We start from the raw sequence: 21,113 nt of genomic DNA, 5'->3' as shown, positions 1-21,113 counted from the left end.
TCTCATGAACTGAAAAAAAAAATTAAGAGTAAGATTCAGAAGATGTTTCTTTTTCTTTCTTTCATTTCTTTCTATTTAGAGGAATGCAGGTTTATGTGAAAAGGTCCCATGTGGGGAGTCTTTTGAAGCTAGGGACTTCAAAGCAGATCACAGACTTCCAGTGGGTTAATCACTTAATGCAAGAGTGGACAGATGGAATTACCACCATTCAATCAAGCTAAACTTACTATTTTTTTGAGAGAGCAAGAAAATGCCCATCTTTTAGTTCCAAACAGTCCTCCAGTTGGACACGTGTTTGTGAGGCTGCTTTGCTTATAAGATATTGTATGTGAATCACAATGGAAAGAAACTCTAAAAGGCTCCTCGTGGTATTTGATGCCCCACTTCATTTAGGGACATCACCTTTTTCTTTGCTGAAAAATCTATGTTTTGGGCATTAAAATATACTTACTTAGCTCATGACAGAATACAAAGAAGAGAAGGAAAGTTACGTAAATTAGACCAGAAATAAAGCTGGACTTTCTGACTATAATAAAAACAGTAAGTAAAAAGCATTGTCTACTGATTGAAGTTCTTTAAAATTAATATATATCATCTAGAATGCCTAGAAACTAGTAGGGGATGGAAAGGGTTTTGGTTCCCCCCACCACCACCAAACTCATATTCTGTGGTCATTAATGTCTGCAAAAAAAAAAAAAAAAACACGTAGTATGATCAGCAATGAACACGTATAAAATCAATAAGCCTGTGGAAAATAAGGCTATATGCTTCAACTTCATAGTCTGGTGAAATAATAATAATAATATGATTTAACCAGAAAAACCACAGAGAAGAGCTTGGAAGAAAGGAAAGGAGCAGGCTATGGGTGGGCACCTGATACACAATGATAATTGTGTGATAGCTACCTTACGTCCCTCAGATGGTCTTCAGGAAGGAACAAACTGAGGGTAATTATAGTTCATAAAGACCTACTGATGATGACCAAAAAAAGGAAAGACCTACATAGGCGTACTTTAAATATATTAATGATAAGAATTGTGATGGAAACGGAATTGTAATGAAATGGTAGTTGTGCCGCGATGTAACACAAAATCACAAAATGTATGGATATTATCATTTCATATATTTAAATTATAAATGTTTATATTTCATTATACATAACTAACCTATGTATTATGTATAGAATATAAATGAAAAATTTAAGTGGAAATAGAGTAGTGGTCCTTTGCCTGGTACTCACTCCATAATATTAGTTAGGGTAAAGGTTAAGTAAGCTATAGTAACACAGACCGGAAAGTCCGGTGACTTAAATAAGATGAAAGTTTATTTATCTCTTAAATAGTAGTCCAGATGTGAGTGTTCCTGGCTAAATGGGTGACTTTTCTCCACAAGATCATTCAGGAGCCAACGTTTTTCCATCTTGTTGCTTCATCATGCCCCAGGTGTTGTCCTTATTTGAACACCCAAAGCTGAGTTCCTAACACATCTATATTCCATCCTGTTCAAAAAGAAACAAAGGTAATCCAGTATAGTCCACCTTTGTCTTTAAGGAGATGACCTAAAAATTTCATATATCATTTCTGTTTATATCCCATTAGCTCAAACTAAATCCTACAGTCACATCTAGTTTCAAGGGAGCCTGAAAAATATAGTTTGTAGTTGGATGGCCATTTAGGCAGACAAAACTTGAGTTCTGTTACTCTGAGATATTGGAGAATAGTTAGTGAAATCTTCCACATTATTCTAGAATTAATAAGTACAAGGCAACTTTTATATTGGGTAAAAAACTTAGCAAGAAAAAGAATGGGAAGGATAAGTAACTGATAATGAAACTGAAAAACAGCTGGGTTCCAAGAGAAAAATCCTATTTCAGTACAAAGCCCTGGTTAACATGAACTTCACTCCAGGCATAATGAGGCCATCTCCAGTGTGGGGAACATAATTTAAGACAAATATAATACCTGGATAGTTTTCCTAAACATTAAAAGGCATAAGTTTCTCTAAAGCAGTCTCCTTTTACCAAGGTCAGATTACCCAATAAGCAAGGTAAATACATGCTTAGGACATCAACAAAACAGGGGCACCAATTATCCGAAGAAAAGACCCATAGATGCCAAGCAAACAGGATACAGGAAAAAGCAAGCGCTGCAGTGGAAGGGAATTGGCAGGGCACTAAATGAAACTGATACCAGCTCCCGTGTGTGAGGTGCCGGCCAGAAATAAACTTCAAGCAGAGTCACAAGGACGTTCACACATAAGGTTGTTTAAGCTATGAGGCCCCTACCACTGCAACACCTTTGTTGAGATCTGTCTTCTCTGGTCTCCCACGTAATTGAAACTCCTTATCTCGGTGAGTCTCTTGGGAGTATACTATTTCTTTTTAACAAAAAAAGAGGTGAGGGTGGGATGCTAACTCTTGCTACATTCATCATGTACGCAACTGGATCCAACGTGAGCAGTTACTGGGCAAGCAGAGACTATATTAATAGATAACAGGTCCTGATCCATTTTGAGAAAACCATCTTGTTCATCTACCTCCGCTAACTGTAATGATCACAAACTTCACAACAGAATGCTCATTTTCATCCCTAAAGAGACTCAAAAACCCTCAGTGTACAACGATTCAAGAAAGACTTGATTCATTATCCTTATTATGTATGAAAGTAGATATCGTTTGGGAGGTTAATTGTGATAAAATAAATCATTGAATTTGTAAAAGCAAAGAATGGAAAGAGATGTTTTTAATTATAACATGTTAAAGATGAAAGATCTATCTAAAAATAAAATTAAATAATTTGCTGTAACATTTATTTGTTGATCATTAACTTTGCTTTTATGACATCTTTTCATTTGTTCACTTACAATTATAGCATTTATTAGGAAATAAGCATCAAACTTGAAGTACGAGCCATTTAAAGCACAATTGTGGTAGATCAACAGAATTTTACATTGATTGTTGAAACAACTAAGTTCATTGACTCATTTTCTTTGTTGTAGAATATGTGGAATATTTCTTTTGTAGTTATTATGGTATATAGTAAAAATCTTAGTACCCCACATTCACTAAAAATTTTATAACCCAGTTCATTTCATTCCGTTAAAATAGCATATGCCACTTTTATATTCAATCACTAGTATTTCAGTCACGTTTTAGAAGATGTTACATCATGGATAGCTAAGACACACAAACACACACATATATACATTATATACGTGTGTGTGTATATATATATATATATATATATATATATATATAAAACTCACAAATTCCATTCAAATCCATGAGTAAGCAGAGGAGGGGGCACCACAGACTATCAGTGTTTAGGGTCCTCACATACCTTACTTAATCCAGCCCTGCCTTTGACCACCACAAAAAGTGGATATTAACTGAGCTGGTCATATATAAAATTTTATCAATTCCATGACTTTCCATTTTTAAATAATGTTTGATCACACATGTATAAGATCATCTCAGTCTAGAGATAAAGAAAACAAAAGAGTTCTACAAAATGAAATTACACCTCTGTCCTTTATGTCAGAAGGAAAAAATGGTAATCCCTTTGCAAAGCTCTGTGAGCAAGCTATAGGGATCTGTTGTTTACAAAAAATACTGAGCATACGTAGGAGCCCTGGTGGCTCAGTGGTTAAGAGTTCAGCTGTTAACCAAAAGGTCGGCAGTTCGAATCCACCAGCTGCTCCTTGGAAACCCTGTGGGGCAGTTCTACTCTGTTCTATAGGGTCACTATAAGTCAAAATCAACTTGACGGCAATGGATTCAGTTTTGGTTTTTTACACAGGAGAATACCAAAAATCAAAACCAAACTCATTGCCGTTGAGTCTATTCCAACTCATAGCGAACCGATAGGGCAGAGTAGAACTGCCCTCACAGGGTTTCTAAGGAGCAGCCGGTGGATTTGAACTGCTGACCTTTTGGTTAATAGTGGAATGCCTAACCACAGCGCCATCAAGGCTCCACATAGGAGACTGTATTGAATTACTAAGCAAAATAGATCTTGGCTTAATCTTGGAGTCATGTTTTTGTTTCTTAATAAATACCAAAATGAGTTTAAAGGATTTTTTTTAAAAATTCCTCAGTGAGGTTAAGTCTGAGCACAATTCAGAAACCTGCATACGACCTTCAGTTCTTGTTTGCAACTCCCATGGCAATTCAATACCGTGAAACCATAAACGTGAGTACAGTTACAAACCGTTAATTTGTAAAATTTATTTGAGTAGAGATTTGCCAGTTTCTGCTGTGACTCATGGTGGGGTTCATGCCAGGCGCACCCATTGCCTTTTGCTTTACACATACAGGAAGAAAATGGGAGGACCAGGCACTTTTACTAAGAAATATTGTGATTAAAAAATAGTTATACAGCAAAAAACAGTTGCAAACACACAGTATCATTCACTGCTAATGAGTTAAAAGGATACCACAGTGCACATATAAATCACTATACAGCATCTTGCAGTTTATTTAAATTCATTGTGCCTCATTATAACTGAGCTATGCACCTTTAGGTCTGAGTTGATTAGGAATGCGATAGCTCAGAATAGCTTTTAATTCAGAGAAACATGGCCTGACCTTTACTATAATCCTGTGTGAAACACACTATAGTTTAGACACTAATAATGATGCTACCTCTTTTTCATACTGGTGAGATGCTACTTAAAATTTGGTATTATTAGTTAACAGGCCCAAGCCAATACATCAAAACCAAATTACCCTTCTGTGTATAACTACAGTACTTAATTCTGAGTTCTTCGTCTCTCATAACTATTACCTCCTCTTTAAAAATGCTAAAAACCAAAATGTAATAGTGTCATGTCATAGCCATAAGTCACAGATACAAACTAAAGGCACTCCTCCTCCCTCCCCATGGACTACCACTGTATGCTGTTAAGAATTTGTGCTTCATGATATATGTTTTAACAGTTAAGGCATTGCTTGCCTTTGACCTTTGTCTATCAATTTAAGAATGCCATTTCTTTAAACCACTTTCAGGTAAGTCAAGCATCACAAATAATAGAACTTGCTTAAGATTCTGATTCAGATGCAGTAGAAAATGTAAATCTCAGGTTTAAATATTCATTTTCTTTTTAAAAATTACTTATAGTGTTTTTCAAATAATACATTTACATAGTTTAATTAATCTAATAGTTCACAGAGGCTTATATTATAAATAATATTCCCTGATGCCACCAATTTTCACCCTTTTATATGACTGTCTTATATGCTTCCTCTGGCATTTACCTCATATTTCTAAATAACTTATTAATATTGCTAAACTGTAATTTTTTTTAGTTTCAGATACTATTTACTAGCTTTCTCTAACAGACAATGTGATAAATCCCTTTAGAAACACCATCATCTCAAAACTTAAGACCTCCTTTTATTATCGATCCAGGAGATTTCCTCTGTCACTGTCGTATGTTGAGTCCCTTCTTTCACAGAACCCCTTTGCATGAGTTAGGATTTCCTTTGACTCTCAGAAACAGAAAACACAGCACAAAAGATTAAATAAAATAGGAGTCTCTTTATCACGGGCAAAAGAATGGTCCAGGGGTGGAAAAGAAACTCTGTGTTGTTAGGAAACCAGGATTCTCTGATCTTGTTGCTTGGCCCTGTTTTCTCTTCATTTTCTAGGTCACCTTAGGACAAAAGACAACTGATGGAGCTCCACATGCGCACATTATGGAAAAGAAAGAAGAACAAGTCACTGCCCCTTCAAAACACCTCCTGGAAGTTGTACACAGTCTGGAAGAAGAACTTAATCACACGGCCATACCTGCCTGCAAGGAGGCAGGAAATTTAAGTCCTTATTTTGCACTTCTGTGGCTAAAGAGGAAGAGAGAGGCAGCAATACTGTGGGATACTCTGACACACTATGTCATCTCTCTAGATCACTTTCTTACTATTAGTCCAGTATTTATGGAAAGGATTTTCTGAGAAAAGATAATCTAGAGATACATTTTTCCAGGCCTTGCCTCTCTTAAAATGTCTTCGTATTTATGCACTCCTACTTGATTGAAAGATTGTCTAGGTTTTGAAACCAGATAGTAAGATGTTTTTTTGTAGAATTTTGAAGGTGTTTCATTGTCCTCAAGCTTCCAAAATAGATAGTGAGAATTCTAATTATACTCTGAATCTAATTCTTTGTTCATGATTCTTTTGTACTCTGGGAGCCTTTAGGATAGTCACTTTACCTTGATATTCTAAAATGTAACAGTAGTATGCACTATGTGGCCTTTTTCATTCATTCATTGTACCCAGCACTAAGAGGGGCTTTCAATCTGGAAATTTAAATCCCTCCATTCTAGGTAATATTTTTGTCTTATTTCTTTGACAATTTTCTCACCTCTTTTTTCTTTTCTCTCTCCTTCTGGAAGTTGGGCCTTAGATTAAATGGATTACGTTGTGTTGCAGTGAAAAGAAAACCCAAATACCAGTGGTTTAAATACAACAGAGGTTTATTTCTCATATATACTACAGGTCCAATAGGAACCAGCTGAGGATTTGGTTCCATATCATCCTCATACAGAGGCTAGGAGGACAGAGTCTCCACCTTCCCAAAGTCCTCAGGACTGCAGCAAGAAGACAACATGGCAAATCATACACTGACTGTTAAAAACTTCTACCCTGAAGTATCTTGCAGCACTTCTACTCATGTTTTATCAATCAAAATAAGTCACATGTGCATACGTGTTATGGCTTGAACTGTGTTCCCAAAATGATATGTTGAAGTCCTAACCCTCAAACCCGTGAACATGACTTTGTTTGGAAACAGGATCTTTGAAGATATTATCAGTTAAAGTAAGATCATACCTAATTAGGGCGGGTACTAATTCCATCCAAGTAGTGCTTTATAAAAGAGGAGAACAGTTATGAAGTGTGAGGCAGACGAAGAACGGCCATGTGACAAAGAAGGCAGGTGCAGCTTCAAGACAAGGAATGCAAAAGATTGCCAGAAGCCACCAGAAGCTAGAGACAGTATGAAACAGTTTCTCTCCCAGATCCCTCAGAAGGCATCAACATGGCCAATACCCTGATTTGGACTTCTAGCCTCCAGAACTGTGAGAAAATAAATTTCTGTACTTTAAAGTCACTCACTGTGATGGTTAAGACTGTGTGTCAGCTTGGCTGGGCCATGATTCTCGGTGTTTTGGAAGTTGTATAATGTGATCACTTCCTTGTTGAGATCTGATATGTGATCACCTCCATGATGGGATCTGCTATGAGTAGCCAATCAGTTGAAATGAAGTTTCCTTGGGTGTGTGGCTTGCGTCCAAATATAAGTGGACACTCTGGCTTTTGCCTGCTCTGGATCCTACAGCTGGCTCCTGTTCATCTGACCTCTGGTTCTTGGGACCTGAACTGGCACTTACCTGTGGTCTTGGTTGCTGATCTTGGGATTCGCCAATGTTTACAGCCTGTGAGCAAGAGCCCTGCTCTCCGGTCTGCCGATCTTGGGTTTGCCACCCCCGGCAGCTACATGAATCAGGAGAGCCTTTCAGTCTTGCCTGCCAGTCTTGGGATTTGTTGATCTTCACAGCCTGTGAGCAAGAGCCCTGCTTTCTGACCCACTGATCTTGGGTTCACCAGCTTCTGTGGCTGTGTGAATTGGCAGAGGCCTCTACCCTGATCCACGGAATTGGGATGTTCTAGCGTCCACAATCACGTGAGCTGTTTCCTTGATATAAATCTCTCTCTATATATATATATTTATATGTTTTACAGGTTTTGCTTCTCTACAGAACTCAGCCTAAGGCTCTTGGTACCGAGAAGGGCTCTAGAGGAACAAAATTGTAAGGATGAGTTTTCTAAATTGGTTCTCAAGTCTGGTTAGTCTTAAAGATGTTGATGACTCTGCTTCCACTGGTAAAGAAGACACTGCTAATCCATGGCATGAGGTGGCAATACAAACATGAAAAATATCATCACCAATAGTTCAGGTATTGGTGAAAGGCAAGGCTCTGGGTGAACACATGTGTGGTATCTTTCTACAGTTTTGTCATAATGAGAAGTATAAGAAAGCTGGTTGGTTGGTCTTACTTTCGCTAGACAAACTGATGAAAGAAAGAGACACCCTCAGGGCTTCAGAGTCAAAGCTTAAGCGCCGCATAAAAGACCTCAAAGTTTCCACTTATGCTTTGAAAGAAAACCTTATTTCTTGTAGTAACAGAGCTGATATTGCCAAAAACCAAACCCAGTCTTATTGTAAGAGCGGCTGAATTACAATGCCATCTCAGTTGCCAACATAGAGAGGTGTGTGAAGTTAAAGTGAGGGCATTGACTGGGAAGAAATGGGATCCGAAAACTTGGGATGGGGACATATGGGCACATAATCAGGAAGCTGAAAACACTGAGCCCCTAAATTCCATTGAATCACTCCTGCCAACAGAACCATTCCCATCTGAAGAGATTACTCCATGTTTGTATGCTAAACCACCTGCTCAGAAAAACCATTATCCCCTCCACTCCCATCTAATGAGATTAGCCCTAGCCCAGCTGCGTCTAAAAAGCCCTTGCCTGAGTCATTGCCTGGGGCATCGCCTGAGGCAGATGCTTTACAAAACAATGCTGAATGTTCTCAAAACAATCCCACACTACCGATTCTGGCTTCTAGACCTACAACTAGACTTAAGTCCCAGCGAGTCCTAAAAGGTAAAGTACAAAATGTGACCCAGGAGAAGGGACACTACACTCCAAAAGAACTGCTTGATTTTTCTAATATGTACAAACGGAAACCTGGGGAACATGTGTGGGAATGGCTATTAAGGGTGTGGAATAATGGTGCAAGGAACATAAAGATAGATCAGTCTGACTTTATTGATATAAGTCCACTAAGCACAGATTCTTCATTCAGCGTTTCAGCTTGAGAAGTTAGGAAAGGATCTAAGAGTTTATTTGGTTGGGTTGTTGAAGCATGGACTATGCGGTGGCCTACACTAAATCAAGTTAAAGTACCAGACCTGCCTTAGTATACTGTAGAAGAATGTATCCAAAGGCTTAGGGCAATTGGCATGCTAGAGTGGATTTATCAGGTTAGACCCACAGACCCACACATGGAGTGCCCAGAGGACACACCTTTTACCACAACTGTAAGGAACAAATTTGTGAAGGGAGCCCCAGCATCCTTGAAGACTGCCGTGATTGCTATTTTATATAAATCAGATTTGACAGTGGGAACTGCCCAAACTGAATTAAGACACTTAACTACCATGGGGCTGATTGGACCCCATGGTAATAGAGGCCAAGTGGCTGCACTCAATCAACAAAGACAAGATGGGTGTGGTTACAGTAATGGACAACAGAGTCAAAGCAGTAATCAGAATAGTCTGATTCTTATGGATTTATGGCGTTGGCTACTTAGTCATGGTGTCCCTAGGAGTGAAATAGATGGGAAATCTACTAAATATTTACTTGATCTGTACAAATGAATGAATTCTAGGTCAGGTGAACAGCAGTCTAACTCAAATAGCCAGAATAGAGACTCATGGTCCCTCAATCAATTCCCAGACTCAAGTGAGTTTGAAGACCCACACTCCTTGAATGAAGGGGAGGCCGGGTCCCCTTGAGGAAGGACTCCAATACACTGCCAAAAATTTATTCCATTAATCTCTCTCCCAGCCTTCCCCAAAGGAATCTCTCGTCTTTTACAAGAGCAACTGTTCATTGGGGAAAAGGAAATAAGCAGACTTTTGGGGGATTATCGGATACTGGCTCTGAACTGACACTGATTCCAGTAGACTGAAAATGTCACTGTGGCCCACTAGTCAGAGTGGGGCATATGAAGGTCAGGCTGTTAATGGAGTCTTGGCTCATGTCTATCTCACAGTAGGTCCAGGGAGTACCAGAACCCATTCTGTACTGATTTCCCCAGTTCCAGAATGCATAATTGGAATAGATATACTCAGCAAATGGAAGAACTCCCATATTGGATCCCGGACAAATACAGTAAGGTCTATTATGCTAGGAAAATCCAAGTGGAAGCCATTAGAACTGCCCTTACCTAGGAAAATAGTAAACCAAAAGCAATACCACATTCCTGGAGGGAGTGAAGAGATTACTGCCACCATCAAGGACTTGAAGGATACAGCAGTGGTGATTCCCAACACATCTCCATGTGCCTCGTCTATTTGGCCTGTGCAAAATACAGATGGATCTTGGAGAATGAGAGTGGATTACCAAAAACTTAACCAGGTGGTGACTCCAATTGTAGCTGCTGTTCCAGATGTAGTTTCATTGTTTGAGCAAATTAATACATCTCCTATTACCTGGTATGCAGCTATTGATCTGGTTAATGTCTTTATCTCCATACCTATTTCAAAGGACCATCAGAAGAAGTTTGCCTTCAGCTGGCAAGGCCAGCAATATACCTTCAGTTGCCTACCTCAGAGATACATCAACTCTCTAGCCCTAGGTCATAATTTAGTCTGAAGGGAACTTGATTACTTTCCCTTCCACAAGATGTCACACTTTCCATTACATTGACGATATTATGCTGATTGGACCTAGTAAAGAAGAAGTATCAATGACTCTGGACTTATTGGTAAAACACTTGCACGCTAGAGAGTGGGAAATTAATCTCACAAAAATTCAGGCACCTCTCACCTCAGTGAAATTTCCAGGGGTCCAGTGGTGTGGGATATGTCAAGATAGTCCTTCTAAAGCGAAGGAAAAGTTATTACATTTGGCTCCTCCCACAACTAAAAAGGAGGCACGATGCCTAGTGGGCCTCTTTGGATTTTGGAGGCAACATATTTTGTCCTTTGGGTGTGCTACTCCAGTCTATTTATAAAGTGACTTGAAAAGCTGCTAGTTTTGAGTAGATCTCAGAACAAGAGAAGGCTCTGCAACAGGTTCAGCCCATCATGCTAGCTGCTCTGCCAATTGGGTCATATGATCTGGCTTATCCAATGGCGCTTAAAGTGTCTGTGACACCTAGAGATGCTGTTTGGAGTCTTTGGCAGGCTCCTATTGGTGAATCACAGGGCAGACCCTTAGGATTTTTGAGCAAAGCCCTGCCTCCTCTGCAGATAACTACTATCCTCTTGAGAAACAGCTTTTGCTTGTTACTGGGTGTCATGGTTTGAATTATGTCCCCCAAAAACTGTGTGTATCAATTTGGCTAGGCCATGATTCCTGGTACTGTGTGACTTTCCTGTATGTTGTAAACCTGCCTCTATGATGTTAATGAGGGAGGATGGGTGGCAGTTGTGTTCGTAAGGCAGGACCTGATCTACAAGACTGGATTGTGTCCTGAGGCAATCTCTTGAGATATAAAAGACAGAAGTGAGCAGTGATACAGGGGGACCTCATATCATCAAGAAAGCAGTGCCAGGAGCAGAGCACGTCCTTTGGACCAGGGTCCCTGTGCAGAGAAGCTCCTAGTCCAGGGGAACACTGAAGAGAAGAAGGCCAACAGAGAGAGAAAGACTTCCCCTGGAGCTGACACCCTGAATTTGGACTTTTAGCCTACTTTGACTATGAGGAAATAAACTTCTCTTCATTAAAACCATCCACTTGTGGTGTTTCTGTTATAGCACCACTAGATGACTAAGACACTGGGCCTTAGTAGAGACTGAAAGCTTAACCATGGGACACCAAGTCACCATGCAGCCTGAGCTGCCCTTCATAAACTGGGTGTTGTCTGACCCACAGAGTAATAAAGTTGGACATGCACAGCAACACTCCATCATTAAGTAGAAGTGGTATATACGAGATTGGGCCTGAGCAGGACCTGAAGGCCCAAGAAAGTTGCATTAGGAAGTGGCCCAAATGCACATGGTCTCCACTCCTGTCACATTACTTTCTACCTCACAGTCTGCACCTATGGTCTCATGGGGAGTTCCTTACGATCAGTTGACTGAAAAAGAGAAAACTCATGCCTAGTTTATAGATGCTTCTGTGCAATATGCAGGCACCACTCAAAAGTGGACAGTAGCAGCAGTATAGCCCCTTTCTTGGACCTCCATGAAGGACAGTGGTGAAGGGAAACCCTTCCAATGGGCAGAACTTCAAGCAGTGTACCTGGTTGTTCCCTTTGGTTGGAAGGAGACATGGCCAGATGTGTGATTGTATACTTATTCATGGGCTGTGGTCAACAGTTTGGCTGGATGGCTGGTCAGGGACTTGGAAGGAACATGATTGGAAAATTGGAGACAAGGATTTATGGGGAAGAGGTATGTGGATAGACCTTTCTGAATGGGACAAAGAATTGAAGACATTTTTGTCTCATGTGAACGCTCACCAAAGGATGACCTCAGCGGAGGAGGATTTTAACAATCAAGTGGATAAAATGACGTGTTCTGTGGAAACCACTCATTCTCTTTCCCCAGCTACTCCCATCATTGCTCAGTGGGCTGATGAACAAAGCGGCCATGGTGGCAGGGATGGAGGTTATTCATGGGCCCAGCAACATGGACTTCCACTTGCCAAGGCTGACTTGGCTACAGCCACTTCTGAGTTCCCAATCTGCCAGCAGCAGAGCCCAACACTGAGTCCCTGATATCGCACCATCCCTTGAGTTGATCAGCCAGCCACTTTGTGGCAAGTTGATTACATTGGACCCCTTCCATCATGGAAAAGGCAGTGGTTTGTTCTTACTGGAATAGACACTCTGGATATGGATTTGCCTTCCCTGCACACAATGCTTCTGCCAAAACTACTATCCGTAGACTTTCAGAATACCTCATCCACCATCATGGTATCCCACACAGCATTGCCTCAGATCAAGGGACTCACTTCACAGCAAATGAAGTGCAGCAGTGGGCCCATTCTCATGGAATTCACTGGTCTTACCATGCTCCTCGTCATCCTGAGGCATCTGGCTTGATAGAACAATGGAATGACTTTCTAAAGACACAATTATGGCGCCAGCTAGGGGTAATACCTTGCAGGGCTGGGCAGTGTTCTCCAGGAGGCTATATATGCTCTAAACCAACATCCAATATATGGTGCTATTTCTCCCATAGCCAGGATTCATGGGTCCAGGAATCAAGGGGTGGAAATGGTAGTGGCACCACTCATTATTATCCGTAGTGACCCACTCACAAGATTTTTGCTTCCTCTCCGTGCAACTTTATGCTCTGCAGGTCTAGAGGTCTTAGTTCCAAAGACATAAACGCTCTCACCTGGAGACACATCACTGATTCCATTGAACTGGAAGCTAAGAATGCCACCTGGCCACTTTGGGCCCCTTATGCCTCTGGATCAACAAAGAAGGGAGTTACGATACTGGCTGGTGTGATTGATCCTGATTACCAAGAAGAAATTGGATTGATGTTACATAATGAAGGTAAAGAAGAGTATGTCTGGAATGCAGGAGATCCCTTAGGGTGACTCTTAGTACTACCATGCCCTGTAATTAAAGTCAATGGAAAACTACAGCAATCCAATTCTGACATGACTACTAACGGCCCAGACCCTTCAGGAATGAAGGTTTGGGTCGCCCAACCAGGCAAAGATCCCTGACCAGCAGAGATGCTTGTTGAGGACAAAGGGAATACAGAATGGGTGGTGGAAGAAGGTAGTTCTAAACACCAGTTATGGCCACATGACCAGTCGTAGAAAGGAGGGCTGTAATTTTTATGAGTATTTCTGCTTTGTATGTGAGCATCAAATATTTTTGTTTTCTTCACTTATGAAATATAAGATGTAAACAGAACTAGTGCATTTTCAGTTGTCTACATGTGTTCATTGTATCATGTTAGGGGCAAGTATGATTTTATAATTGTCTTTATTCAGAGATTATGTATAGTTTAAGGAGATGTGTACAGGTGCCAAGTTGACAAAGGGTGTACTATAATGGTTAAGATTGTGTGTCAGCTTGGCTGCATGATTCTCAGTGTTTTGGCAGTCATATAATGTTGTGATCACTTCCCTGTTGAGACTTGATGTGTGATCATCCCATGATGTGATCAGCTGCAAGTAGCCAATCAGTTGAAAGGGAGTTTTCTTGGGCGTGTGGCCTGCATCCGAATATAAGCAGACATTCTGGCTTTTGCCTGTTCTGGATCCTGCAGCTGGCTCCTGTTCATCTGACCTCCAGTTCTTGAGACTTTAGCTAGCAGTTTACCTGCAATCTTGCCTGTCAGTCTTGGGATTTGTTGATCTTCACATCCTGTAGGCAAGAGCCTTGCTCTCTGACCTGCCAATCTTGGGTTCACCAGCCCCTGCGGTACATGAATTAGGAGAAGCCTCTCTCCTAATCCATAGACTTAGGATGTTTCAGCCTCTACAACTGCATGAGTCATTTCCTTGATATAAATCTCTCTCTCTATATATATATTTATATGCTTTACTGGTTTTGCTTCTCTAGAGAACCCAGCCTAAGACACTCACTTTATGGTACGTTGTTACAGCAGTGCTAAGAAACTAAGAAAATGCCTAACTCCAAAAGAGTTGGGAGGTGCAATCCCATCAGGTCTCTAAAAGGTGGAAAACTAGAATATTGGTTAATAGCCCTAAGAACTATAACAGGTCTCTTGAAAGGGTACTCTAATTTCCTTTTCATTTTCTCTCCCTTTTCTTCCTTTTTTTGTTGAATTTCAGCATACATACAAAGTAGGTTTGCTATGAGTCAGAATCAACTCGACAGCGATGAGTTTGGCTTGGTTTTTATACAATGAAGGGCAAACATCTTAATTATATATTTTGATGAATTTTTGCATGTGTATACATCCATGTACCATAATCCAAATAAAGATATAAAATATTTCCAACACCTCAAAAGACTTCCTCTACTCTCTACCAACCAATAGCAGAGTAACCCAAAAGTAACCACTATTATCATAGATTACTTTTACTTATCTTTGAATAACATATAAATAGAATTATGAGTATGTACTTTTTTGTGTCTGATTTCTTTCACTCAACCATATATCCATGAGATATATGAATACTATTGCATGTAACATTTTTTTAATTGCAGTGTAGCATTCAATTATATAAATACAGCATACTTTATATTTCAATTGTTATTGGACATTTAGATTATTTCCAATCTTGGGCTATTATTAATCAAGCTGGTATAAACTTTATTATACATGTCTTTTGGTGGATATATGTACTCATTTTCACTGGCTATTCATCCAGGGTGAACTGCTGGCTTATGAGACATTTAGCTACAACAGTTGCTGTCAGTTTTGCAAAGTAACTGTACCAATTTTAGACCCACCAGAAATAAATAAGATTTATTTAATTGCCTCCATGAACAACTGTCTCCTTTGCCATGAGAGCAGAAGAACTAGATGGTGCCTAGCTACCATTACAGAATATTTTGATCAAAGATTCCAGAGAAGAATCCTGATCAAAAGGCGGAAAATGCAGAACAGAATTTCAAATTCTCATGGACTCTAGAATTTCTGGAGCAATGCAGGGTAGATGAAACCCTTAAACTATTGCCCTGAGATAACTTTTAAACCTTAAACCAAAACTTTTTCCTAAAGTCATCTTAAAACCAAACAGTAGTTTAACTTAACCAGTAAAAAAGGTCTGCCTTGAGCATTATGCTCCTTTAAGAACTATCTATATGAGATCAAATTGATAGAGCAACCTGAAGGATTAGGGAGCAGTGAGTTTATGTTAATGAGCGAGGAACAACTCAGAAAAGGAGGGTCAGAATGGTAGCACAACTCAAAGAATGTAATTAATGTCACTGAATTGTATACGTAGAAACTGTTGAATTTATGCATGTTTTGCTGTGTATATTCTCAATAATGACACCAAAATAAATAAAGTTTAGAAGAAAAAAAGTTTCAATTCCTCCTTTTCTTCCACAACACTTGGTATTGTATAAATCATGAGGTTAATATGTTCAACAAATCTCAAACACATTAAAGATGAATAGAGTTACACCAAGACACATCGTAATCAAATTGCTTAAAATCAGTGATAAGGAGAAAATCTTAGAAACAGCCAGGGCAAAAAGATAACATTACATATAGAGGAACAAAGATGAAGATGACATCATAGTTCTCATAAAAAACAATGCAAGTAAAAAGACAGTGGAACAGCATGTTTAAGTACTGGAGGGAAAAAACTTTCAGCCTAGAATTTCTTAAACTGTAAAATATCCTCCAAAACTGAAGGTGAAATAATGACTGTTTTGGATATAGAGCATCTGAAAGAATTCATCACCACCAGTCTGCACTGCTGCAAACATGAAAGGAAGTCCTTCAAGCAGAAGGAAAATAATACCAGATGGAAACATGGATCTGTACAAAAAAATTAAGGTCACCAGCAACTAAATGGATAAATACAAATACTTGTTCATTATTTAAATCTCTTTCAAAGATAATTGACTGTTTAGATAAAAAAAATAATAACAATGTATTTGGAGGGTTATAACATATGTAGAAGTAAAATGCATGACAACAACAGCACAAAGTCCAGGAGAGGAAAAATGGAAGTATATTGTTTTAACGTTCTTTTTCTATACATGAAGTACCATAACATTACTTAAAGGTAGACTGTGAAAAGTTGAAGACATAAATACTAAAGCAGTCATTAATAAACAACAAACAGTGATATAAGTTTTTGTTGTGTTACTTGAGCAATTTCTTTAGTATAAGAAAATCACTAAAATATTGGTTTATTAAAATGAGCCTAAAGGAGGTAAAATCATTTTTTTAAAAAATGTAATTATGTCAAAAGAAGCCAGAAAAAGATGGAAGAAAGAACAGATAGGACAAATAGAAAGCAGACGGCAAAACTGTAGATTTAAATCCAAGAATATCACCAATCACACTAGATATAAATGAAATAAAAAACCCCACTTAAGAGTCAGACATTTTCAGATTAGATAAAGAGGCAAGATCGAACTATATAATACCTATAAGAAATACACTTCAGTGAGTTTCACTTCTGGGATAGTAGCATGAGGAGCTGCATGGACCAGTTACCCTGATGAATATGCAAAACTGGTAAAATCTATATACCTATACCTGAACCATTTAAAGTCTCTAGAAATTGTCCTACTGGTGTACAGCAAATCAAGAACTATTTATTCAAAAAAAAACTACTAAAACTTGGTGAGAAGAAAGACAGCCTGTAGCATTTGAGCCACAACCAACCCCCCCACCCCCAGCACCGCTTATGTCAGCTTGATGGAAACTGCACTCTGGGTAGGTGTGGACAAGAAAACGGCTCTTTGTCCACTCAGTTCCTAATCAAAGGTTGCCACATTTCACCACAAAGGCAGGTCACTAGCATTTCTCATCCCCTTCAACCCTAAGATGAAGAGGGTAAATTCCTGGTGGCTGCAACTGAGAGGTCAAGGCTTCCCTTCCTCCTTTCACCCCCTCCCTCTCCCCAATCATAGGGTGGAGGCTCTACACAGGTATGGCAGGTCAAGAATACTGGGACCTTGAATTTTTTCAGCCCAGCTTCTTTGTAGAGCTGTGGTTCCCTTTCAGGAGAAATAAGCTGAGAAGACCAGTGACTGCCACCTTACCCAATGCCCAGAGTAGAGAGTGACTCAGAAACTTTGCCTAGAGGGAGAGGCAGTCCGTAAAAAAAGAGAGGTCTAATCTCTCCTCACACTAACTGACTTTATCTGTTACAGAGTGTCAGGAAGTTCAGCCTAAGTGTACTCTCAAAAACAGTATCTCTTCTTAATTACAGGCAACAAGCTTAACCATAGACAAACTAGTTCACCAAAGAAGAACAAGGAAAGAGACAGCAGTAGAGCACATCTGGGGTCATAGATACATGAAAGACTGACCTTAAAAACTATCTCTGCCCAAATTTAATTTGATCAGACTACTGAGCAAGGTATGCCCCAGGGTGTTGTCAAAAGTAGTAATCAGCCGGTAATTAGACCAAATAAACCCAAACCATTGTCATCAAGTCAATTCCGATTCAGTGACACTTTAGAACATATTAGAACTGCCCCATAAGGTTTCCAAGGCTGTAAATCTTTACAGAAGCAGATTGCCACATGAGGAGGCTAATGAGTTCCAACCACTGAACTTTTGGTTAGCAGCCGAGTGCTTTAACCACTACATCACCAGGGCTCCTTAGCTTGTAATTAGGGGAGACTAAACCAGTTGTCATTGAGTCAATTCCACATCATACTGACCCCATGTGTGTCAGAGTAGAACTTTGCTCCATAGGGTTTTCATTGATCTAACCTTTCAGAAGCAAATCACCAGGCCTTTCTTCCAAGGAGCCTCTGAGTGGACTTGAACCTATAATAGCAGTTAACTGCATAACTATTCCCACCTCCCAGAGACTCCAGTGGAGCCTAGGGGATGGGTTTAATACCAAATGAGGCAGATAGTTTAACATAGAGATCCGGGAAAGGGACAGGCATAGAGAGCCCTACCAAAACTGCTGTCGTCCCAGGGTAGTTATGTGTACGCAAACAATTGCACTTTCTTAAGAGCAGTATCAAAGTCTTTTACACTATGGGAGAAATAAACTTCACTAAGATAGCCTATTCAAGTCAGAAAACAAACAAAAAAAGCAAACAACAACAAAAATAAAGCAGAGTGGGGAGGGAAATGCATATCTACAATTGCCACAATATGTTACTTAAAATGTCCAGAAATATAAGCAATTTTAATTACCAGTTCAAAATTCCAGTCTCCTGGCACTCTCTGCAAAGCTTCTTCACAACAAATATAAAACATCAGCAATGATTCATTGCTCTAATATTTCTTCTCTTTGGTTTAACTTAACCATGCAGTGGTTTATTTCTCATTATCCATGGTCTAATCATAAGTGGTCGATTTTTCTTTATAATTTTTAGATATGACTAGACACCTTTTAAAATGGGTAGTCTTTCCCATGATATTCTCTCTAGAGACTTCAGTTGTCTCCATTCTTCATAAACATTTACAAATATACACACAGACATACATATACATAAGCACAGACATGCACACACACACAGGCACACGCATCTGAATCACAGTTTTAGTTCCAGCTTTTATCCATCAACCTTATCCATTTATATAAAAGCCAATTGAATGTAGACTATGGCTGGTCTTTCCATTTCTCTCTCTAATACGTTCACTGATCTCCTGAAACTGTCCTTACAAAAGTAATGAATGAACTTTTTTATCACTAGATAAAGGAGAATCTTTTTTTTCATACTTTCAAAATCTTCTTGATGTCCACATGGTCAATCTTTATTCTTATGAGTTTCCTTACTTTTCTGGGTTTCTGAGGCTCTATTAAATCTTAGTTCTTTTGAAAAAAGTCAAAATGCACTCTTTTCTGATGATTCCTTCTTCACTACTTATGATATATAGCTATATAAACTTCAATTGAATGTTAAGTAGATTTAAAACCTGTTGAAGATTATGTATTTCAATAGTGTGTTGCAGATTGCAGGTGTTTAATAAACAAATTTTATTAAATAAAAACGTTCAATTATTAAAATTTGATTATCGTCTATGCAAAAGATAGTTGCAAAATAAACAATTTCCATTTGGTAATAATCTGTATTAAATGTTAAGGATCCTGAACTGGTTTGATAGCATAATCAGAAATGTATTTTTGAAAAATCTGTCGGGATATATGTGGTTAAACTCAAGTTAGAAAGTTAAAAGGTATTTAATGTATTCTTACTGTTACTGAACTATTTCTTTAAAATTAGATATTGCTAGTAAATGTTGGTAGCTAACAATAGCTTCCCAAGAACTAAGGACACAACTACCTTGATGGTTTCAGGTACTTTAAACCTTACTTATTTAGTACTGAAATCATCATCTTCCTCTTCTCATAAACGTGCCTTTCTTTCTGTGTCTCTATATTGGTGAATGATATCACCATCCAGACAGTAGCCTGAGACAGAAATCTGAGCATCCTACTGGGTTATCTTGTTTCTTTCCTGCCTAAAACCAACAAGTTCTATAGATTCTAATTCCAAAATACCTCTTCAATCCATTCACCTCTCTCCATTCCTACTGTCTCTTATAAGCTCCACTCATATTGTAACAGAATTATTGCAACACCTCCAAAACTTAAGTCCTGATTTCTTCCAATATTTTTGCCAAATTTTGCAGTATGTTTTTTTTACAAAAGACAAAACTGACAACGTCATTTCCCTGAATAAAATGCTTTAATGGCTTCACATTGCTCTTAAACTCCTTAATAAATCGTACAACACTCTGCATGGGCTGCTCCTCTTTCCCTCTCCAGCCATATTCCTTCTTATTTCTTCTCACTCAATGTTTTGTGCTTAATGAGTTTTCTTAAGTTCCCGAAACAAATCATGATCTTCCTCATTTCAGGGACCTTCCACATATAATTTCATTTTTCTGGAATTCTTTTCCCCACTTCAATTCCCACTCAGTCTTCAAGTCTCAACTTATATGTAACATCTTCCAGAAAGCTTTCCCAGACTCCCAAGTTGCAGATAATGGCTTTTCACGTGCTCTCTTAATCAACCTGCCTTTCACATAACTTACGATGTTGTTATTGTTGTTGTTGTTGTTATTTGCCATCGAGTCAATTGACTCTTGGCAACCTCATGTACAGAGAACAGCTGCTCCCTTAGGGGTTCAAGGCTGTGATCTTTCAGAAGCAGATTTCTAGGACTGTTCTCCAAAGTATCTCTGGGTGTGTTCGAACTGCCAACCTTTCAGCTAATCGTCAAGAACTTAACTATTTAATTTTTAGTTCAGTTCTCTTATCTATATCCTCCATTGGTCTGTAAGCTACTTGGATAAATCACCTATGATAACAGCCTCCACCATCATCTCCTTAGAATCTAGCACAGAAAAGAGCACATGGTGAGAAATCACATACAATGGAATGAATCATTTTTAGACTTTCCAATCAATATTTGCTCTTTTATAAATAATATAATACAAAAATGTTTATTCTATTTTTATTCTCATTAAATTACATAATTTTTGTTTAACATGTCAATATTTGTTTAGATTTATAATGCATTTACCAAATTTTACACTGGTTTTTTTTTTTAATCTTATTCCATTCTTATAGTTCAAGTTCTGTCTTCATAAATGGCATCCTTTAGTATTCATAATGCTTATAAATGTTATTGATACATTAAAAACACAAAAGATATGTTTTGGGATGCCTGACATGCTTATACTCTTATTTGATAATCTGCTTCATTACAGCAATGATTCTA

Source organism: Trichechus manatus, unplaced genomic scaffold (genome assembly GCF_000243295.1).
Source record: "Trichechus manatus latirostris isolate Lorelei unplaced genomic scaffold, TriManLat1.0 scaffold00032, whole genome shotgun sequence".
NCBI classification, from domain to species: domain Eukaryota; kingdom Metazoa; phylum Chordata; class Mammalia; order Sirenia; family Trichechidae; genus Trichechus; species Trichechus manatus.
The sequence above is the reverse complement of the archived record's forward strand: the minus strand, read 5'-3'. Positions refer to the sequence as shown.